The sequence below is a fragment of the Pongo abelii genome, chromosome 4 (assembly GCF_028885655.2).
Source record: "Pongo abelii isolate AG06213 chromosome 4, NHGRI_mPonAbe1-v2.0_pri, whole genome shotgun sequence".
Lineage (NCBI taxonomy): Eukaryota > Metazoa > Chordata > Mammalia > Primates > Hominidae > Pongo > Pongo abelii.
In genome coordinates, this window is record NC_071989.2 from 62,508,427 (window position 1) to 62,533,229 (window position 24,803).

At 39.2% G+C, this 24,803-nt stretch overlaps 1 long non-coding RNA gene across 1 annotated transcript; it reads left to right on the forward strand.

Annotated features, from left to right (window-relative positions):
• Nucleotides 1-12,100: 12,100 nt before the first annotated feature.
• Nucleotides 12,101-20,082, forward strand: LOC129059393 (uncharacterized). The gene is made up of 3 exons (XR_008525251.1): nucleotides 12,101-12,347; nucleotides 12,492-12,671; nucleotides 19,696-20,082. It is a non-coding gene; the product is annotated as an uncharacterized LOC129059393 (long non-coding RNA).
• Nucleotides 20,083-24,803: the final 4,721 nt, after the last annotated feature.

Genomic DNA, 24,803 nt, shown 5'->3' on the forward strand with positions numbered 1-24,803 from the left:
CCAAGAACCCTAGAGCATTTTGTGAGAAGGTACTAGATTCCTAATGAGCAGCAGCAAGATAGGAGGTGTTTCCACAGTCTCTTGGAATTTCCTGAAGAAAGTTAAAGGCAATGAAGAGGTCACCAAAGGCCACAGATCCATTGTGTAAAGTCTGCATTCATGCATATTTTATAGACAGATACGGTAAGAGTTAGAGATGTTACAGTTCTGTGAGCTTTTGGCTCCTAAGGGATTGAGATGGGCCAAAAATGCAGGTAAACAAAATACCAGCTGAAAATTCCTCTACAAGAATGCTTTGGAATATCACACCTGGATTTTGGCTCCAAGCCACCACAAATAGAGTATTTGGGCTTACTGGCATTGAAACAAGAATATCTGTGGGAGAAATCAGGGGGAGTAGATGGCTTAGGGGGCTGATAATGGGATATATTTTGTCTCTTATCTTCTGGCTCAAATTCAGCCCAGGTGGAAAGTGACTAAAAATGGCTGCCTCATTGTGGCCTCTGGGCTTGGTAATTTCTACTCAGGTCTGGGTAAACAAGGATCCACCTCCCTCAGACAAAAAGGCTCAAAAGAGAAACTTGGAGAAAATGTCTAACAGATCTGCCAAGAACTCAATGGGTCATAAAAAAAAGAAAAATAATAATAAAACCGAAAGAAAAAAGAGAAAGAAATGGGGGAAACTGAAGCTCCCTCACCTTAACAGGTGGTTAGAAACTGGCACAAGAGCCGTTCTTGCAGTAAACCCATCTGGGGTCTTGAAGGAGGGCTTTTGTAAAGATGCAGTCAGTTAGGCATGAGAAAGTCAGTAACTAGATTATAACATATAGGGCAACATCTCAGCCTCATGTAAAACTCAGGCAGAAAGAGAGGAGACACAGCTAGATTTCATTGAATACCTAACTCACGAATGTTTGAAATCCTTTCATCAACTTGCTCATCAACATGTCCTTCATTTCCAACTTTCTGAGCTACAACCATCCTTCTGGGCTGGGGTTTCTCAACCTCAACAGTACTGCCATTTTGAGCTGGATAATTCTTTGTGGCTGCTGTGTACATGGTTGAGCAGCATATCTGGCCCTCCCACCAGATGCCAGTAGCAGCCCCCACCTTCTCCAAAATTGTGACAACCCAAAATGTCTCCATACATTGCCAAACGTCCCTGGGGGCAAAATTGCCCTTGATAAGAAGCACTGCTCTCTGATGAGGGACCAAGTAGAATAGTGAAGAGCATGAGCTGTGGAGCCAGCAGACCTAGGTGTAGGTCCAAATTTCACTTCCTGTCTGTGTGGCCTTGGGCAAACTATTAACCACCTTGACCCTCAGTATCCTTATATGGGCCACTATTACCCTGTTGTGGTCTTGGGAAGATTAAATGAGATATACCCTGGCACATGATAGGTGTTCAATTTTCAGTTTTCTTCCCTCCTGTTATCCACGACTCTCAATTTAGAGATAACTTTCATAGTATTCTAACCTCTCTCCTTCTGCTACTTACCATCAAATCTTTTTTTTCTTTTCCTCTGGTCTGCCCCCATGGTACAAACACTGAAGTGAAATCAAAAGACTTGGAATTATGCCATAGCTTTCTGCTTACTGGCTACATGAACTTGGACAAGTTATTTAACCTGCTTTTGGGTTCTCTGATATTAAATCAGTCTTATCATCTTGGTATCTACAAAACTGCATGAGGTTATCTCTTCCCTGCTCAAAAGCCTGATCTGGCCCTCTTTTGCTTTGTGAGTCATGCAAAACATGGATTGCAGGCTCCCTTTTCTTTACTCAACAAAATTTATATCTCAGTAAGTTGATTTTCAAACATGCCTAGGCATCAAGATGTCTTGTGAAGATTTTCAAAACAAAACACAAAGGCTCAAGGCCCATCTGCAGAGAGTCTGATTTAATAGGTCCAGTGTGAGACTCAAGAAGCTTTATTTATTTATTTATTTATTTATTTACTTTGGAAAAAGAGTCTCACTCTGTCACCCAGGCTGGAGTGCAGTGGCATGATCTCAGCTCACTGCAACCTCCACCTTCTGAGTTCAAGCAATTCTTCTGCCTCAGCCTCCGAAGTAGCTGGGACTACAGGCTCATGCCACCATGCCCAGCTAATTTTTGTATTTTTAGTAGAGACGGAGTTTCACCATGTTGGCCAGGCTGATCTTGAACTTCTGACCTCAGGTGATCCGCGGGCCTCAGCTTCCCAAAGTGCTGAGATTACAGGCGCGAGCCACCATGCCTGGCACAAGCAGCTATCTTCAAAAAAAAACAAAAAACAAAAACAAACAAACAAACAAAAAGCTTCTCAGATGATGCTGATACATGGCCAGGATTAAGACCTACAGTCCTAGACTCTCAATCCAGTTAAGTGGACCTGCTTACCATCCCGAGCTCATGATTAACTCCCTCCCACTTCCAAAGGTTTGCCCAAATTACTGCCCCTACCTGGATTACTTCCCCAGCTTCTCTCAGCCAGTCTATGGCTTTCTCCTCTTTCAAAACTAGCTCCCTTTAGGAATCTTCCCACTTTCCTCTGGTAATGGGACTTGCTCACCCAAGCAAATTCTTAGTCCATGCATGACATGTGATGCTTAAAACTCAAAATTTATTTTTGAACAAAAATAACCAGCCTTCTTAGAGAACACTGAAGACAGGGGAGGTATTATTGGCCAGAAGAGCACTTCCACAGTGTTCATATCATTAGGCCTCAGAGAAAAAATTCTGGAAGGACTTCTACAAAGGATGTTACAAATCAGAACATTAGTTTGAACTCTTCTTGTTTAACTGATGTCAAAGATAGTTTATGAGCCATACGTGAAGGACTATGTTGTTAAAGTTGAAAAAATAAAACTCTGCAATTCATTTTTATCAACACACCTTGCTTATCATCCTTGGCTCTAAATATCTATTAGAACTTTCTAAATATTAAGCCCACCATTAAAGGATGATTTATTATTCTGGGTAATATGAAGAAATTGTACCACATGATCTGAACAAAACTTCAAAAATATTTTGAGCAACAGCAATGTTATTGGAATAAGTGTGCAGGCTTCCAAGCCAATTACTTGGGTGGAAACGCTCATTTGAATAAACAAATTATGACATATTTTCATTGTAAAAAGTTGTCACTATCCAACACAATATCTTAATAGTTTAATTACTGTTACTAACTCGAAGTCTGTTTGATTAGAGTGATAGTTCTCAATGAGGGGACATTTGGCAATGTCTGGAAATATTTTTGATTGTAACAACTTGGGAGAAGGGTGCTAATGGCATCAACAGAGTAGAATGTAGAGGCTCAACATCCTATAATGACGAAGACAGCTCCTCCTTCCCTTCAAAAAAAATTGTCTGACCAACAATGTCAATAATGCCACTGTTGAAAACACTAGATTAGGTGCTTCTATGGCTCTGTGACATGTTTTCTTGTATATTTTGGTCTGTCTCCTCTCTGTAGTAGGAATTTCTTCTTCCTCATACTACTCAGTGCAAACCCGTATCGATAAAAGCAATGAGAGAAATCCTACGTGACTAGTTAGCAAATTTTCTGTCTAATTGGAAATCTCCATTAATCAGAAGTCATTGTCCCAAGAAGGAATGACAGACAACAGCATAATGTCATGACTGCAAAGGTGGACTCTGGAGCCAACCTTCCTGGGTAGAAATCTCAGCTCTGCCATTTATTTACCAGCTCTGTGACCTGAAGCAATTTACTTACCTTCCTCATGCTCTAGTTTCTTCATCTGTAAAATGGGAACAATACTATCTCTTATCTCATATTATTTTTGTGAAGGCAAAATAAATTGTTAAGTGTTTATTAAATGAAGTGCTCAGTAATCATTAGTTATTATTATTATTTTAAGTAAAAATCATTGCAAAGATTAAAATGCTACACACTTGCAGAGAATACAAAGCCAAGTAAACTCATGATTAGTATCAATAGGGCATCAGAGCAGTGGCCCTTTATCTTGGCTGGACATCAGAACCACCCAGGGAGCTCTGGAGGGGAATAAAACTTAATGTCCAGGCAACACTCTAGACCAATTAAATCAGAATTCCTAGAGATGGGACCCCAGTGTTAGTATTTTCTTAAAGCTCTCTACATGATTCCAATGTGTAGCTTAATTTGAAGATTACAACATTAAAGTTATATAAAAAGACTGTTTCTAAGTGGGATGATAAAAAGAGGGCCTATTAAGAAAAGAAACAAAGGCTTGTGAAAAAAAGTAAGAGATGGGGAATAATCTTTGAGCTAATGAATAAATTTAGATTAATAGAGATACAGAGATAAGAATACAATAGTTCCTATTATTTGAAGTATTTATAATCCCTTTGCCAATATAATATATAAGGTGCTATGGGAACAGGAAGGAAGAAGCACTGAAATATAGCCGTGTGAGAAAGTGACTGTAAAGCAATTTATATAGAGTTCAGTGAGAAAGAAAAAGCTCTGTAGAAAGTTGGGGAGGTAAGAACATCCAACACCAAGAGTTTTCAACTGGAGATAGTCACCTAAGATAGAGTGACAAGATTTTCAAAATTAAAAAGCAATCCCAGCAATCCCACTGACAGTTCAATAACGAGTTCTGAGTAACCAAGGAAAAGCTATTTATTGTTGATTTTTTTTAATGTTAATTTCACAGATATTAAGTACCTTGTTTCCTCATCCCAGGAAGCGTGACAAACAAGACACACAACCTTAAAAACTGATTGAGCTTACTGGGTCCCATGTTTCACAAACTTCTGCTGACACTGTGCAGAATTACAATCCCCAAGGAAACTCAACCACCAGTTTAAAAGCAGATCACCATGTAAATCTACTAATGAAAAGGAATGGATATTTTCTATTCTTACCCCCAGAATCAAATGTAGCAGATAATAATTTGTATCTCAAAGACTTTTTAACATTCAGGACCAAGCCAACTTTTAAGAGAAATAATACCAAAAATCTCAATTTTCAGAAACTTTCTTTTTTTTTATTTTTTATTTTTTGAGACAGGGTCTTCTTCTGTCCCTTGGGCTAGAGTGCAGCAGCACAATCACCACTCACTGCAGCCTAGACCGCCCAGGTTCAGGTGATCCTCCCACCTCAGCCTCCTAAGTAGCTGGTACTACAGGCGCATGCCATCACGCCGGGCTAAATTTTTTGTCTTTTCTGTAGAAACAGGGTTTTACCATGTTGCCCAGGCTGGTCTCAAACTCCTGGGCTCAAGCAATCCGCCGGCCTCCCAAAGTGTTGGGATTACAGTCATGAGCCACCACGTTCGGCCAGAAGTTTTTATCCTATTGACCTGGATGTTGGTCTCTGGAATATCAAAGTTTTGTTTTTGTTTTCTTTAATTTTGCCTTCCACATTAACTTCAAAGTATGTGCAATCTTTGCTTGGTAACCACTGAAAAAAGTGACTCTAAATACTGGGAGAAGTTTTCATTTTGTACATTTGGCTCTCCAAAGGCCTGTTAAACAGATCAAAACCTACATACGGGAGGAAAGCTGCCCCCACTCACTCAAACAAAGCATGAGCCTTGATATCTTGTTTTATTTTTCTTTGTGCATCCTATTATGGACCTATGTAATAATGCAAGACCACCACACAGGGTAAGCAGCATGAATTATAACAGCTGTGGTCTCAATGCAGGAACCACAGCACACTGTGAAATTCTCCATGGCTCTGGATCACAATTAGAGTAACACCTGTGCAAAACAGGTTTCTTCTGATCCCCTAAAAAGCTCTCTATTTTATGCAGGCCCAAATTGTGTTTGTTGTTCTTAAGCCAGTTCCCTGCCTCGGAATTTAGACAATCATTCAACTGCTTAATTTCATCCCTCTAAAGCAATCCAGAGAGTTCACCAGAGATATATCAATGAGTCAGTTCATTCCTGCCTCACCCAACCCTTCCCTATGTGACTCCCTGGGCAAGATAAATTTTACAGGGATGAAAAAGAATATCCTTTGTCTATGACACATAATGGCTTTTTATGAAGTCAAATCTTCCATTGCATTGACAGAGTAGGGGAAAGCTGGGCAAAGGATGTGATTCCTCCATTTCTGCAGGACGTATTCCACTAGTAAAAGAGAAACAATTCCGTGCCCCAAAGGAAATGGTTACCAAATTGAGGCAATCACTTACGCTAAAAAAAAGTCTGTGGTTTCTGCTTTAAAAGGATCAGAACAATGTCATTCTTGGACACTACTGAAAACGTGATTAAGACAACTCTGCAGAGGTCCGCAATAGGGACAGGAAATGTCAGACTCAAATTTTCAGGCTCAATTATTCATCTCATAAATAAATTTTGAAGATGGGTTTGTCTTATGAAAGTTGAGAAGCACAGTGTTTAGCAATTATACAAACCCTAAGACTTGGCTCCTCAAAACCATTTCTGTTGGTTTTGGAATGTTGTCTGCATCCAAGTAGCTGACAAAGTTTTTTATTATTATTATTAATAACACAAGACTTTAAGAAAGGTATGAGCTCTTTGAGTGAGAAAAGAGACTCTGGCTTACTTCCATTTTTCCAGTCTTACTATGGACCAATGGCTGCTGATTTTCTACTTACACTTTGCCCTTGTGTCTTTTCTGCTAATAATAATACATTAGTCAATCCAGGATAAATTCAGAGTCAGGATGTTGGGTCCTTTAAGAAGCCTTATAGAAACAATTGCACAAGGAAATTGGTTGAAATCTCAGTAGGTGATAATTGTAATAATTGTTCTCTTAGTCTGGCCACTGAGAGGACACCTACAGAACAGCTTATTGCTATTACACATCCATTATAAAGTATCAGAGCCAGCATGCACCCCCTTGAGTCTTTAAGGAGGTTTCTAGTACTCTCATCGTTTTCATTGTTCAATAAAGTCTAACACACTAAAATCTGTGAAGCCTTGTAAAAAACACCTGCAAGTCCTAGACCATGCCCTCTAGGGGCTTACATTTTTAGTCAGTAGACCACACTTACTTGTGCAATAAATGCACTTAAATTAAATGCTCACTATGGGTTACACACCACAGGGGTTTCAGAAGTATAAAACATGTCTCATCCTCATGAGACAATGGACTTGGAGAGACAAGATATTTGCTAGAAAGGAGATCAACAAGGACTGGAAGCATCACAGAAAAGCTTAGGAGAAGGTGTGCCTTCAGCTAGGACTTGAAAAATGGGTAAGATTTAGGTGGAAGGAAGACATTTGGACAAGAGGCTATGATAAACAACAATGTAAAGGCAGGAATGAGGATGGCAGTCATGTGGGACTCAAAGAGGATTCCTCCACACCCTTCCTTTTTATTTTGGTCTTATTAGATCCATCCGATGGGGACAAGGTCAGAATTATTTGAAAGGATTTTGCCTCATCTGCATGGACTTCTTATGGAAACAGAAAGACAAGGGAGCCTTTGAGTGAGGGAACAGTGATAGTTCAGTGGATTGGAAACGTCTGTGTCCAGAAGAAAAAAAAAGGAGTGGAAAGGGTTGTAATTATAATACAGTGCGTAAAGTGCTGCCATGGAAACACACAGTCCTGGGGCCAGGAAGGTTCCCAGAAAGATATGACTCCTTTCTTTCACTCAGCTAGGTGACACACACACATACACACACACACAATCACATACACACACATGCACACACACATCATATCATAGATCTGGTTAAACTTAGCTGCCAGTTATATAGACTGTGAGAATGCAGAACACTCTGGGTGACGTTCAAGTTTCTCATCCTTCTGTCTGACCCCATACTCTCCTATCCATGTGCTCCTGTAATTCCACATTAAACCACTTCATTGCCTTCCACCAAAATCCACTCATGCCCCAGCATTTCTTGAATTTATTACCTTTATTACAAATTTAGACAGCCATGAAGAGAAATTGCATCTTAGATCAAATGATTTTCTGTCATCCAGGTAGATTCACCAGTACCAATCTATCCTTCCTTCTCTCCAAGAAGTGAGCAAGTTCTTTGCTTGTCTACCTCAAAAGAGCTCTATCCCTATCAGGTATTGTGTTCTACTTGGGCAAGGGGATGATTACAAGCCCAAACCTCAACATTATACAATACACCCATATAACAAATCTGCACATGTGCCCCTTGAATCTAATTTTTTTTAAAGACCTCTATTCATAATATTGAAAGCTCATTCTATACTCCAAGCCCTTTCTCAAACAGGACATTTGCCCGTCTAAGTGAATTCTGGTGAATGCAATTTTACCCATCTTGTTAAGAGAGAGTAGAGTGGTGGTTGCTGAGAGCTGGTGGGAGGGGGAAATGGGGAGGTAACAGTTAAAAGGTACAAAATTTCAGTTATGTAAGGTAAATAAGTTCTAGAGATCTACTATACAGCAAAGTGCCTATAGGTAATGATATTCTCTTATTGTATACTTAAATTTTGCTAAAAGGATAGATCTTATATATTTTTTTTTCTTTTGAGATGGAGTTTCACTCTGTTGCCCAACCTGGAGTGCAGTGGCCTGATCTCGGCTCACTGCAGCCTCCGCCTCCCGGGTTCAAGTGATTCTCTTGCCTCAGCCTCCCAAGTAGCTGGGATTACAGGCGCGTGCCACCACACCCGGCTAATTTTTGTATTTTTAGTAGAGATGGGGTTTCATCATGTTGGCCAGGATGGTCTCGATCTCTTGACCTCTTGATCCACCCATCTCGGCCTCCCAAAGTGCTGGGATTACAAGCGTGAGTCACCGCGCCCAGTGGATAGATCTTATATTAAGTGTTCTGACCACAAACAAATTAATGATAATACTAATAAAGGGGGCAGGGGGAAACTTTGAAAGGTAATGAATATATTTATGGCCTTGATGATGTTGTTGGTTTCACAGGCCTAAACTTATCCCAGACTCATCAAGCTATATATGTTAAATACATAGAGTTTTTCATATGTCAGTCATATTGCAATCAAGTGTTTTTTAAACCTTCCCCTAAGTGAAGGAGAGAAGGGGAATATTATCAGTCTTTCACAGCTTTTACCAAGTTCTCCCTCCAAGGGAAAGGAAAGGAGAAGGCACAGCACATTGACGACTCGGCATTCAGTTCCCCTTCACACCCACCCTTCTCACTCCACGGCCTTGACGTCCTTCTATCTTTATCCTAAGACCTTGGAGAAAGCCAGTCTCTAAAGATCCTATTAGAATCCTCATCCAGCTTTGCCTCTTCATTTACCTAATGGGTTGCTTCCACTCAGCTCAACCACAAAGGCCTTTTCTGGCAATGGAGGTCTCCAAAGAACCTAGAGGAAGAGAGTCCTGTGAATATACCACTATTGTTAATGGAGTTGACGGCGGTAGGGCTTAAGGGAGCCCCAAGAATGGATGAACTCCCAGCCCAAACCTTGTGCCACATTTTCTTCACCCTCAGAGTTAGAGGCCTCCCTGGATCTTTGAGTCCACCCAGTGAAAAGATATTGTTAAGTGGGCACCCTGCCCTTTGCAGCTCCTCTCCCTGGGGCCTCATCCACGTACAAGAGAGGATTAGGTGTTTATGTGAGCATCTTAGCTCATGGAGGTGTAGTAGTTTACCTCTCTGGTTTTTCTTCCATTTCCTGACATTCATTTCTGGAAAAGTAAGGGGTTTGCCTGCCAGTAGGAGTTTGCCACAAAATGTCTTTTCTCTCTCTTAACAAAATCATACTTCAAATCAGGATGTCCTATGTATGTTCTTACATCTCATAAATTGTCCGAAGCTACCACGTGTCTTGTTTATGATTCAGCACATTCCGAGCTTCTTTCTGAAGTAGCCAATATTAAACAGTGCATTTTCCTCCAAAGGCTATATTATCTATCTCAAAATGGTTTCCATAAATTTACTTTTAATACAAATGGAATTTCCAAAATTAGCAAGAGTTTTAGCAGATTCCACAAGCTCCTCCTCTCCCTGCACAATGCACTCTACAGTTTGGAAGTCATGGTAAGGCTGTACTCCTGGTTCAGTACAGCCTCTTAATTCAAATGATACTGGACAGAACCCCAAAATAAAACAGAGGTGTCAAATAAGAAGTTGAAACCTGTTTAAATTTGGACAACTGCAAATTCTGTAGGACTGTGAAAGGCAGAGATCTGCGATTCCTGCCAGGGCTCAGGAGTGGCTTCCTTGGGCTTCTGCCTTGCACTGCAACACATCAATCCAGGAAGGAAGCCAAATCTGGTCACTGGTTTCTGCAAAAATCTATTCACACCCAAACATATTTTGAGTTTAGAACCTGTAGAAAGACTTGGAGAAAGTTTCATAGGTATGTATTTCACACCCCCCTGTTCTCTATCTGTATTCTTCTCTCCTTCCCTCTCTTTCTTTCTCTCTCTCTCTCTCTGCAGAAACATTTTTCCTTTTGTCCTACATGGAACAATTCTGCGTGCAGTCAGAATCTCTGGCTGGGAGAAGAAAGCGAGTTCAATGTTTTTTCTGTGTGGTTTTTTTGTTTTTGTTTTGTTTTGTTTTTGAGATGGAATTTCCCTCTTGTTGCCCAGGCTGGAGTGCAATGGCACTATCTCGGCTCACCGCAACCTCCACCTCCTGGGTTCAAGCAATTCTCTTGCCTCAGTCTCCCAAGTAGCTGGGATTACAGGCATGCACAACCATACCCAGCTAATTTTGTATTTTTAGTAGAGACGGGGTTTCTACACATTGGTCAGATTGGTTTTGAACTCCCGACCTCAGGTGATCCGCCCACCTCAGCCTCCCAAATTGCTGGGATTAAAGGCATGAGGCACCATACCCAGCCCAAGTTCAATGTTAAATCTGTGATATCAGAGATGACTGTGGGGCAACGAGCTTGGGATGCCCAACTACCAGTGGAGTGTCAGTTGAAAATCACTTGCATTGTCAACCAACATGAATTCTATACCCAGGCTGGAGGCAGTGGTGCAATCATGACTCACTGCAGCCTCCACCTCCTGGGTTCAAGCAATTCTCCCACCTCCACCTCCGAAGTAGCTGGGACTAGCATTCCACCATGTCTGACTAATTTTTAAAAATTTTTTTTGTAGAGATGAGGTCTAACTATGTGCCCCAGCTGGTCTCAAACTTCCAGGCTCAAGCTATCCTCCTGCCTCAGCCTCCCAAAGTGCTGGGATTACAGGCAGGAGCCACTGTGCCCAACCCCAAATCCCCTATTCTTGTTTTCCAGCTTGCCATGTGGGTTAAAATATTGTCTTACTTGTTTTCTTCAGTCATTTCCATAAGTGCAGTTTTAATTTTATCCACTAGATTATAAATTCCTTAAAAGTAGCAGAGACTTTTTCTTTTCATTTTTCCTATAATTTCTATTATCATAATGTGTTACATTCTGTCAGTAAATGTTAACTGAGTGACCAACTAACTAGGGAGAAGTACTGTGGAATGTAATTTGCTGCAAGAATTCTGGAGTTGTAGATTGCAGAAATACTTAGAAGGGAGACAGCAGGCCTGGGTTCAGAGGAGAAAAACAAAAGTGAAAACATCAAGGAAGAAACTAAAAGAGAGGAAAAAAAACATGGAGGCAGAAGAAAATGAGCCCTCTGAAGGGGAAACAAGGACATGTGTTAGATTAGTGGGGGCAAGCTGAACCCCTCCAATGGAAGTATACGGAGAAAAGATTCCTGCTCCAAATATTTTCAGCTTGAACCAGCAAAGGGAAGCACATGGTTGGTGACTGAACTTCAATTTATTAGGTTGAAACATATGACATTGCTAATATTCAGTTATTTTTTTACCTATGGAAAAAACAATACCATATGATTCAGTCATAGGGAATTCAATAGATAATTCAGTTTATTGAAGATGGTGGAAAATAGCTGTGGAATACATTATTCCTTTTTTTTTTTTTTGTCTAGTAGTTTTAAGTTAATGAAAATACAGGCATATACTAATATTACCACTAAAACATGACAAAAATTAACTGTTTGTACTTATTTCCTTACATCTTTAGTATTTATACATGTATATTCATATATACTTTATATTAACTGTATGCATAATTATGACATAAAGTATATGATATGACAGTCCCTTTAATTATCAAGCAAAAGACTACTAGAAGGGTCAGGTAACTTGTTCCTTTTACTTTGTATATGAGTATTCCACAACAATCTCCAAGGTCTATGGAGAGTAGAATGAAAAAGACGTCACAATTGTTGTCATTTATCCCTAGCCAGGGAATGAAATGACAACTAAGTCCTGTGTCAGATCTTTTTCCTTCCCCTAAAATGAAAATGAAAGGGGTAGGAGTTGCTAGAATTAGGTGTTTGAAAACTAATAGATGGAATCTGTGATCAAATGGAAATGCAATTCTTATCAGAGGAAAATATTGCCCAGGGAAGCATAGATGTTATTCTTCAACACAACTCACTAATGGAATAGGATTCTGTGCCAGTGAGTATAAAAAATAATAATACTATAACTATGTATATGGCTGGCTTGAGAATTTCTCCTTTGCAACTTTACTTGCTCCAAGAAATGACAAATTGAAGTTTAACAAATACAATAATTTTTGGTCTTTGTTTATTTCTTTTTAAGAGAAAAAGAAAGAACAGAAACTTCACAGTTGGGAAAAGAAAATACCTCATGGATATGGGTTTTATTGCAAGCTATGCATCTGAGTTAAAGATGTTAATGCTGAATTCGCCCACCAAGATCAAAACTCCTACAAAACTCTTCCAGCTGCAGCATTTATGGCTCCAGGTTTTGTTTCAGAAAGTGAGGAATATGTTCCAGGATTATGATCTTATTTCTCTTTCTTGCCTGTTGTAAGCATAACCATAGTCTGCTCTTTTAATGCTATGAAAATGTTCAGTTGGCATTGTTTTTCCCACAACCATGGAAACACCTGCTTCCAAATTAATTTATAATCTATTTTACACCTATGGCTGCAAGCCATAGTCTAGTTTATTTTTTAAGGAATTTTGGTAAAGCATATAAGAAAGTTTATAATGTCTGCTTCTTCTCTTTTTTGTTCCTCATGACATAATGTTGGCTTTTACACATTTCGTTTTATGTCCAGCTTTTTAAGATGCTAATAATATGTAAAGATATGGGATATGTTGGAATATATGTAAAGTTTGTTTTTTTTTTCTTTTTGAATCTTTAAGCATATCCCAACACAGATATTGTACACCACACATACTTTTCTTGAATCTTGGGCCCAATTTCTCCTTTTATTTGGCCAGACTAAAGCATGCAGTAAAGTATCTTTCAAGTTTCTTGAACAAAAAAAGAAATCTGAGTATGTCCACAACTTCACTAACTTCAAATATGAGTGATTCACTTCTGTAAAAATACGTATTTCCTGCTTAGATTTTATGTTAAGGTAAAGAGAAGTTTTTAATACATCCCAGATGATCCTATGAAAGAAGGATTATGAAAATCAACTTACCTACTGTTTCTTTGACTTTTCTTTGTTCTGTTTATGAATTACAGGGACACAAAACTTCACAACTAAAACAACATTAAGGCTATTTTAAATATTATATTGAGATTACTAATGAATTCATATATGTCCATTTTTAAATATATTTTAAGAACATTATAAAAGTAATCAAAACAAAGAAAATAAGAAAGAAACACAAACTAAATCAACTTCAGTAACAGAAATGTCTGGTCTGACAAAAAAAACTGGCAACTAAAATCAGTAATTCTTAAACATCTGTCATTGTCAGTTCAAGAATTCTGATACTATGTTACTAGGTATAGAAAAAGCAACAGTTAGGCCGGGCGCGGTGGCTCACTCCTGTAATCCCAGCACTTTGGGAGGCCGAGGTGGGCGGATCATAAGGTCAAGAGATTGGGGGCGGGGTGGGGGGGCTGGGGGGAGGGGCGGCGGTAGGGCGGAGCTTCCAGTGAGCCGAGATCGCGCCAGCGTGGGTGACAAGAGAAAAACTCCGTCTCAAAAAAAAAAAAAACAACAGTTAACAATATTCAAGTTGAAAATTTTGTAAGTCCTGAACTTTAGAGAAAAAAGGGCAGAACGCAGGGTGGAAATGGAAGCGCTTGTTTCCAATAGCAAAACATGAGCTTGCAAGTCAGGTCTAATACTACTCAACAATTCCAGATTCCCAAGCTGAGGATGACTCGTAATTCATGAGCATCAAGACTAAAGATGATCACTTGCTTATTTCCATCACTGAAAGATGGGCTGTGTAATGTAAGGATAGAAACAAATATTTTCAGCCTCTACTAGTTTCATGTGTCATTCTTATAAAATAAGGAATTTGTGTTGCAATCACTGCCATTATTCATGATTGTTTTAATTCCCATGCAAGTTAATGAACAGAACAAAAAGGTAGTAAACTAACTCTCTAAAATTAGTGAGTTAAGAGTTTTTGACCAATATTAAATGTTGCTCCATTTTTTTCTCATTAAATTTCCATTCAATAGAATACACACTGATTTTACAAGAGGTCATTAATATATAATGTGAGATGTAGGTCACAATCACTTAACGTCTCATGGAATTATGTTGTTGTTGTCGTTGTTGTTGTTTTGTTGTTGCATTGCTGTTGTCTGTCATACCAGCCTGCAAGTTCACACAAGAGTGTCAGCAGAGGGTACCTTTACAATTCACAGACTAAGACTCATACTACAATTCCTCTGAGCCCTACAGCATTCTTGCTTGATTTGTATATCTTAGTAATCTTTTAAAATTTAAAAAAACAGATTCTAATGCAGAGGAAACAGATAACAGATACATAATCAGCCTTGACTTTATAGGAAAAGATTAGTAACATTACCTTGTAAAAATGAGCACAAGTGATTGCCTAATTGGTAAGCCATGCACTTCCGAAGACAATGTAAGTCAACTACCTATTTACTTTTTGTTTCATGTATTATATTTCCTGTCTAAAGACCCTTCATAACATACCACACTGGTATTATTCATGCTAGATTATAAAACCTCAAGGCTGGGGCTATGGCATAAAGATACGTAGTATAAGTGCTTTACAGAGGGTGGGTGGATGAGTTAGTTGTGAAATAAATATTTCTACAGTCTTCAGTACTTATGAGGCACCTACTGTTTAGGACACTATCATTTCAGTGGTTCATTTTAGTGTTAGAGAAAAGTAAATTTCACTTTGGTTATCCATTTCTGAGCAACAAAGTGGTTCATTGCCAACTTCCTGATATTTGCAGAAACTGTCATAAGACATTACCAGAGGAAGATTAAGACTGTGGGTACAGGAAAAGATTGATGACTTAGACCTTTTAGTTATCACCTACATAACAGAAGTGAAAACATTCATAAGGACTAAGTTCTTTTTCTTTCCTGCCTCTCTTTCTAAACCTGTTGGCATCATGAAGACTGTTCTTCCCTTCCTGGGTCTTCTTCCTTTTTCCAAAGAATTCTAAAAATAGGCAGCCTCCAAGGTTGAGTCTTCAGGCTTGCCTCAATCGGGGATGCCAGCCTCAATCACTACAGCTATGCTGGTGGCTCCCAAACATATATTTCCATTCCTAACATCCCATAAGAATTCTTGGCCTACATTTTCCAGAAAATAATATTACTTATGTGTCCAAACTCACATGTTTTTTGTCTATCTCTCTGACAACTATCTCCTTTACCAGCTCTCCTACTTTAATTATTTATCATTGTACCTTCTTCACCTACTCCCCAACTCATTATTCCCTTTCTCTGTTTAATTTTCTTCAAATAATTCATCAACAGCTAACATGCTACATATTTTCCTTATTTACATTTCTATTATCTGTTTCACTTGAACGTAAGCTCCATAAGGTTGGGGAGCTTTTGATATCTTTATTCTCTGTATCCCAGTACCAAAAATATAGCACGTACTCAATAAATATTTCTTGAATAAATGAAAATATTAAGTGGCTAAATGAAAGGATGAAGCCATAATGCTCCAAAACTTCTAGACCAGAAAAATCAGAATTATATTTGATTCTGGTCTCACATCTGCCATCTACATCTAATCAGTTATAAAATCCTATGATTCATCCTTTCAACATTTTCTCCCAACAGAGTCCAAACCCTAAAATGCTTCCTACGTGGATTTTTAAAAAGTCTCAGGCCAAGCATGGTGGCTCAGGCCTGTAATACCAGCACTCTGGGAGGCCAAGGTGGAAGGATCATTTGAGGCCAGTTCAAGGCCAGCCCCAGCAACATAAAGAGACTCCATCTCTAAAAAAACAAAACAAAACAAAAAAAAACCACATTTAATTAGCTGGATGTGGTGGCATGTGCCTGTAGTCCCAGCTACTCCGAAGACTGAGGTGGGGAGGATCACTTGAACCCAGGAGTTTGAGGCTGCAGTGAGCTATGATCACACCACTGCACTCCAGTCTGTGTGACAGAGTAAGGGATCCTTGTCTCAAAAAAAAAAAGAGTGTCTCCAGGCTCCCTCCATTTCAATTACTTTCTTTCTTCAGATAATCTTTCTGAATCCCTAGTTCTCATCACTCTCAGAATCTAAAATCCTCTATAACCTGCATAACCTGACCTCTAATTCATACTAACTTTACTGATAGATTCTAATTCCCAATTACTATTTATCACTCCATTTTCTCTTTCATTTAGGCTGAACTGACTATTCCCCTTACATGCAATGCTCATTCCTACCTTGTTGCCTTTACTTGGGATATTTCTACTACCTAATGTCCTTTTTTCTCCTCATCTTATTAAAATCCTATATATTTTTTGTTAGACCTAATTCCCAGCTATGTTCCATTGAGCTCTTTAAAACCTTCACCAACAACCACAGCCCATATTGATTCTGGCTTTGTCTGGTCTCTGGAAACTCATATTGTCAGAACTTCATAATCCATCACTCCATTCATCAATGGTTTCATGGCTTCACCTTGGCTCTTTAATACAATGGCAACACAAATAGAGCTGAACTATTCTCATGACCAGTCTAAGATCAGTGCTGAATTCAACAGAAACATAAGTCCAAAACCCAAACACACTCTTGAAAATATCTTAAATTTTTACTGACATTTTTTCAAAGAGACACAGCAAATATCCTAAAGCTCCTCCTTTTCCATCATTATCTCTGAAGTCTTCTTAACAGCTGCTCAATAATCATTCTTTTCTCACTTATACATTCCACCCTTAAAACTCTAGTCCATGCTGCAGTTTATTCCTTTCATTATCCCCTTACCCCTTGAGACTGAATCTATTATTCTTCCAAAGATTGCTTTCTGCCCTATTTTTTCTATACCAATTTAGACTTTGGGGGCTCTTTCCAATAGCGGACATAGACATTAATCAAAACAAAATCCTACCTTCCTGGAACTGCTGAAGTAAAAATGCTCTTTCTCCTGCAGAAATAGAGAAAGAGGAAAAGCTATCAGTTTTTTACAGGCTTTTTATTCCTGTCATACTTCCCTCCTAGCTAAACCTTGGTGGATCTCTGAAAAGGACATACCACTTGTTCCCCTGAGGCATTTCCCATTGGATGCCAAGCCTTTCCAATCATTATTCTTCTTCTATGTGGTTGGAAGATTTATTTTAACAACAAACTTAATTGTGAGGTGGTCTGAGCCAGACAGTGACCTCTTTACCCTGAAGCTCCAGCTATGCACCCTCCACCCCCAGCATAGCAGTGATTTCTGTGCCTCTGTCTTTCACACCCTTGGAGGAGCACATTAAATAAGTGCCTTGCCCAGGCCAGCCCTTCCCTCCAGATGTTTTGTCCTCTGCCACAGAAAGATCATCTATCTAGTCACCAAGTTGTTTTTCTCACAGTTCCATGACACTGTGGCATCATCTGTGGGCCAAATGGGCTGCCATGTGACAGTGAAGCAGCCTCAGGAGCATAGAATATTGAACAACTCAACCCCTGGGGAAATCCACAGGTGGAAACATTATAGCAGGAGACCAGTAGGGCCAAAAAATGGTAGACACAATGTGACAAATGGAAAGGCAGTGGCAAAATGCAAAGAAGCCTCTTTTCATGAGTACATGGAGGACACCCCCAGACATTTTCCATAATAGTTGAGGGGGGCTTTGGAAGAGCTAAGGTCTGTCAATAGAGACAGTGTAAGTACAGAACTAGCAACATAATGATACTGTTTATGTGATTTCAAGTTTACTCCTTGGCTCTCCAGCCGGGAAAACAAGGGTTTCATGGAAAATAAAGGCCACATCTACCTCAAAGTGCTCTTGTAAAACGTGCATCATAATATGTGGAAAGTGTAAACATAGGGCCTAGCACATAGTAGGAGCATGGTTAATGGTTCTCTTTCTACTCCTCTGCCCAGCTGCCCTCTCCCCCCACCCCAAGAGCAGCCTCCATATCTCCCAAGAATTTATTCATTCAAAAAATATTCATCAGGCATTTACTAGGCATTGGAATACAGTGGTGAACAAGACAAAAATAATTATACCTTGCTGGAGAGTAGGGCACAGAGCAGGTGCTTAATAAATATTTGTGAATTGACAAGACCAATCCCTAGTAGTCCCATCTCAGACAACTCTTTACTGGAATCCTCATACCCTAGAGAGCTCTAACCAGGATTTTCTGTCACAGGAAGTAGTTCATGTTGACTTTATGCTTAAGGATAACCAAAAGATGGAAATATAAATAGGTGTCCTGGGGAAAAAGAGATGGCTGAGAGACCTAGCTTGCAAATAAATTGCTAAAATGTCTATCTCCATCAATAGAAAGAAAATCTGGAAATTCCAGGAGGGAAAATATCAACATTTACCTTACCAAACCATGCCAAAGCCCATCACAAATCAAAGTAAGAAAGAATCAAATGAAAATTGTTATTGCTGAATTTTGTCCTAAGTGTGCATACATCATTCAAGTTATACAAGTTAATTTTTTATCATAGTTGATAATAAGCATTAAAAGGAGTCAGATTACAATTGGATTTCATTTAAACAAAGGACATTGAATAAAATGAACTCTACATTTAAAATAGACCAAAACTTTTAAATATATCAACAAATTACTATTACAAATTATGATTTCTTAAGATTTTAAAAATGTTTGCCACAAAAGGGTGCATGATATTAACCACATATTCTGGGTTCTCACATTACAAGAAAACATTTTCCCAGTCAACAACCATTTATTGAGTATCTGCTTACCACTTAACAGGCACCCATCTACTGTCTAGAGAAATGATAATGACTAAGACAAACTATCATATTATGTGGAGTCTAGAGAATAGTGTAGAGAAAAATAAAGAAATATAAAATATGATTATTAGGAGTGAAAAAATGAAAGAACAGCAAACTCTTTCTGTGGGAGGGGAGATGATCAGACAAAGTACTCCAAGAAAAATAGTTCTTAAATTAAGTCTTGAAAAATAAATAGTTTGTCAGGCAGATGTGGGTAAAGGTGAGGAATAGAAGGGGCACCCCAGTCACCACCAAGAAATATGAAAGCATATATCTATGATGTACAATAAGAAAAAAAAAAGAAATATGAGAAGGTGACAGGTTCCAGGAACCACACATAGTAGCTATGTATGTTTGTCCCAAAGGGTGACTCTATCATTAGACAATATTTTCAGTAAGGGACAAGAAAATACTACCTATTCGACCATCATATTTCCAGTGGAACCTCTGGCACATAGTAGGTGTTTAATAAATATTTATTAAAAGGGTGTTCCCAAGAAATAGACAGGTCCCAAATTGTGAAGGGTTCTATAAGTTGTGCTAAAACGTGATCCTCTGTAGGGCATCCTGAAGAATTTTAAGGCAAGAGTGACATAACTAGGTTTGGGTTTTAGAAAGTTTCCATCTTTGTCCTCACAGCTCTGCAGAAGATGGACTGGAGAACAGAAAGAAAGCAGAAAGACCAGGTCAGAAATAACTGTAAGAAATGATGAGACCTGGACCAAGGCACAGCCAAAGGTTGAGAAGAAGGAATGACTGGGAAAACCATTTGGGAAGTAAAACTGATAGTACCACATGACTGCTTAGATACGGGGGAGTGAAACAAAAAGGGTAACTTAGAACAGCTTCCAGATGTCTGACACTCCACCAGGAAAATGCACTATTCGACAACATGAAGAATATGAACAAGTATCTTCTATGAAACTGTTTATTAAAAATACATTCACATGTATACGCAATAAAAACTCTGGACCAGTTATGTAGATACATGTTGGAAAAATTGGGATTGTTTCAGGATTTATTTATTCACTCAAAGAATATTTAACAAGCTCCTGCTCTGGTCATCAGGGAAATAATTGTGTGGAAAAAAACAAATATAGGGCTTCCCCCAATAGAACTTACAGCTTTGCGTAGGAGATAGGCTATTAATTATATTACAGATAGATAGGGAATAAACTATGTGAGGCTTTAAAGGCAATGTTAAGGAGGTTCTCTTTATCTTGAGAGCTGTAAATGGCCATGGAAAGGCTTTAAGAAGTTTGGTGGGGAGATGACCAGAGTATTTGCATTTGAAAAAGATCATTCTGGCTATTGTGCCATGAATTAGATTACACTAGAAGATCCACTTAAGGAAGCCCCCACAAAATCTATTCCAGAGGCAATTGGACCTTAAATTTCAAAGAGCAGGACTCACCAGTTTAACCTTCTTGATTGTTTATAACCAGCCTTCATCCTTACTGGTCAGTGTTTGTGCCATACCAGTTATCAAATATTTTCACTATAAACCCACTGCTAGGGAGGCAGTAGCAGAAAGAGGTGGAATTAAAAAGTTTCTAGGAGGTAGAATTGATACCCTTCTAGGATGCCAACAGGTTTTACCACTGGTCACCAGCTTTCTCTGGCTGTTGGTTCATGAGGGTTAGGGGTAGTGAGGGAACAGGAGGGAGTAGCTGAAGTGCACCCATTTGGCAGCAGTAAAAGGCCACACTGGGAAGTCCCAACCCCTTTCTTATTTCTATTCCCCCACCCCCCCACTGGCACTTGTCCACCTCCATCTACAGGAATAGCATCACTTAGCCTTTTGGTTTACAAATGAGGAAAATCAGGCATTAGAAACTAAGTAACATTCCCAGACTAGTTCCAGTCTATTGTGAAACAAATTGTCAGATGTTTGTTTCCCCAGGTAGAAAGGCCGAAGACTTGTTCAATGATGCACTTAACACACGTTGCTCTTTGATCAACATGACTAGAAACAAACAGACCATCCTGTGCACACCTGATGCTTCTTCTTTCTGACTTGTGTTCCTTATGACATTCACAGTAGCCAAAGCAAGCAGAGCAAACAAAACTCACCAATTTGTTGCTTATTGCCACTCAGCTTAGATAAAAGATTCAGTTGATAGGGGGATAATTAAACCTTTGTTCTAAATGAGCTTACAGGATTATCTCTAGGTTTTAGTTCTCCATGCCATTTTTGTCCCCAGGTGTCACATATAATCCTTTGTTGGCTAGAAGCAGATTTGGCAAGCAGAAAAATTGTAAAGTATAACTAAGGCAAAAGTTAATAACCCATCAATATATTTGCATTAAGCAGCTGCTTTTTGGAAATTATCACGCTACCTTCAATAGAAGGTATAAGCTTCTGTACCCTCAAGAAGCATACAATCTTGATAATAAAAAAGACACAACTACTAAGCATTATGGATCCGCATCAAATGAAGCAGAAACAGTAAGTCTTTGGGAGTCCTGATAATATGTGGAGTTTGGGGAATGGCCAGAACATGGGGATAGAGCTGCCAGTGATAGCCAAGCTGTAAAAGGGAAATTTAAGGGAAACATAGTCTAAGAATGAACAAATTGAATCTGGAAGAGCAGAAAAGAAAGGATGGGCCTTCTGGCTTTTGGAGGGCTTTAGGGATTTGGGGGGAAGTTGAGGGTTTTGCTTTTTGTTTGGTTGGTTGGCTTTCTGATACATTTTTATCTACTTAACTGAAATGCTCAGGGAGGAGTAAGAGATAGAAAAGAAGAGCCTATATTTTCCACTCCGGCAAATCTTTTAGAATTTTAGAAAATATTTTTCTAATTCTATCACAGAGTTCTAGTTAATCTTTACCCCTTCCCAAAACTCCTAAAGGCTGTCAGTGGTTCTCAACAGTAACCTTCAATAGAGAGAGTAGAGACAGAGTAGGACAAAGCAGAATTTCATGGAAAATGCTCCCCTGTGTGGCACTACTTTGAGAACCCTGGGATCAAAACATATGTGAGAGATTGTGGTCCATACGGTGATCAGTCAGAGATTCCTAGGTATAAAATGTTTATGTCCATGCTGTAGTTTGAAAGTTCACAAGGGAAGGAAGAGTAAACTGTACCAGAAGCTCATTCCTGAGGGTCTCAGAGATTAATGAGCCAGGGGCATTATTGTCTACAGGCTCTCCAATCTAGAGAATTCTTGTGCAGCACCAAATAACAGAAATTGCTAGCAATGAGAAGCATATCAAGGGCTAGAGAATTGTGTTGGCACCAGAGATAAGACAGCAAAATCCCATAATATGGTGGAGGCTCCATGGCCCCACTGGGTAGGACTTTACCTAGGACATTCTGAGCTGTTCCAATTGGGACTCCAAGGCTTCAATTCAACAAAATGGCACTGAGAGAACCATGTGCTTTCAGCAAGAAAATTCCCCTGGAAATGGCTTGTGCTTAAAGAGAGAACCCCTTCGAAACTCAGGCAAAGAATACCAGAGGCCTGGTCCTAAGAGAAACCCCTGCCTGTGAGCAGACAGTAGATATCACACGCTTGTGGATCACAGCTCTTCTTCCTACGCACAAGCCCCCTTACTCTTGGGTCACATGGTTGGGGACATATACTCTGGCTTCCCACTGCTCCTGGACCCATAAACGCAAGAATATCTACATAAGTACAAAGAGCAGGGGAGAAGCATTGTGGGCTACAGTAGTATGAAAAGCTTTCATACAAAAATGTATGAATAATAACAGCTACCATGTATTGAGCATCTATTGTTACAGGTGCTATGCTTGGCTTACGTCTATATTATCTAATTACATTTTTACAACAGCTCTAAGACAGAACTATTGTTCTCAGAGCTACCAATAAGCAGCAAAGAGAGGACTTGAATTCTAGCCTGAGTCTGAAAACACCCTCTTTCTACTAAGCTATGCTTCGATTCAGGGGAGCTACTGAAGCACTTAGTATGATTTGATACAGAAAATAATGGAAAGAAAAGAGAAGGAAATTGCAAAGGTGATCCAGTAGAAAAGCACAAGGCAAGTCTAGATGAAGAGAAACGATAGAAGAAGTGAGGCTACTAAGTTAACTGGCAGTTTTTGAGCATCCACAAAAAAGAGACTAGGATAGTGGGTGACCATGTGAATGGATTGATAGGCTTTAGGGAGATAAGGAAGAATGGGGAACACAATGAAGGGAGATATTACCACAAAGAGAAACTGGTGCGTGTCCCGGGACTGGGTTCCAACATGACAGGCATACTTGGCTTGACAAACCGGAAAGTGCATGAAAGAAGAAAGCCTGGATGGAGATGAAAGGAAAGAGACAGACACACCCACCTGCTGGAAAACAGAAATGGACCTACAGCAACAGCAGCTGATACCCCGCATTTTCAAACGGGCTGAGCTCTAACACAAAGGAGTGACAGATTGTCAACAACTGTTTTCAAAAGAAAGACTATGATCACAAGACCCAGGACATATCTGGATCTACACCACATGTCACTGGGGCCAGAACAAATGAAAAGCCTCTAGGGACTCAGTTAAATTAAGGGAGTTTATCTCTGAGAATTCTTTGTCTTTCATACATTCTTGTGGTCTAGCACTGCCATTTCCAAAAGAAAGGTTTGCAGTTGCCCATTTTCCTGATGAGGGAAATGAATCATAGAGCCACCATCCAAAGGAACACTAACTCTTCTAGGGACTGGCCCTGAACAGAATCATGAAGGAGCCAAAGCTCAGATTTGACATCTCCAGCTTACCTCGTCTCTACCTCTCTCTTTCACCTCGAAATACTCTTACCTCCCTCCTTTGGTGCCTACTCTGTATTCTAAAGAGTTTCATTCTCAGATGGCTGTCAATTTATCATTTCAGTGATTCTAGAACTTCACTCGGTATAAGAACCACTCTGGCTCACCCATCTTCCCAATTAGAGATTTTAGGGGTATCTGGGTTGGGGCCCCTATATCAGTGTTTTTAACAGAGCTTCCAGATGATTCTGATAGAGATGATTCACAGATGGAGAAACTGCACCAGGGAGTTTTTTGATGATTAAACAATTTGTTGATAATGGCTCAGGTTTTAACAAATAACTCTTGATGGAAAGTATGTGACGCTGAAGGTATCTACCTCAATGGTGGAATGTTGACCAGAGAAGGATATTTGAAAGGCAGAAGATGATCTCTGGTGCTCTCTCATTCAATGTCATTTATCCTAAAAGAAGAAAATAAGTCTTTCTGTGTCGCAAACAAAAATATTTTGCATCATTCCTTTGATTTTACAGTTTTAAATGCAACCAATGTAGTCATTAAAAATCATGTTTTTGATATATATTTAATCACAGAGAAAGCTGTTTACAGCATGTTAGAGTGAAAGTAGAATTACAAAACCTTTTTTAAAAAATCATTCATCCTATAAACAAATAGGGCTCAAATCAAACTCTGTAAGAGACAGTTACTCACCAGTTCATCAGGTTGACCCTTAGAGCTTCCCTCCCTGCCCCTACCTGCAGCTTTCATGGTGCGAAGACATCTTTCTGCCTTGATTGCCAAGACAAATCCACAGCATCATCTGAATATTTCCAAACTATCCACAGAATTATATAGAAAACAAAATTTATTTAGTTTAAATGTAAAGATATTGCCATTTTTCTCAACACCACGGTCAAAACCAAATATCAAAACCGCAGTCAATGATCATACCTCTGTTTTTCATAGGTTTAATTATAGTGCCTATGCTTTTTCTTTTTACTTTATTAATTTTACTTTGAGTTATGACATTTC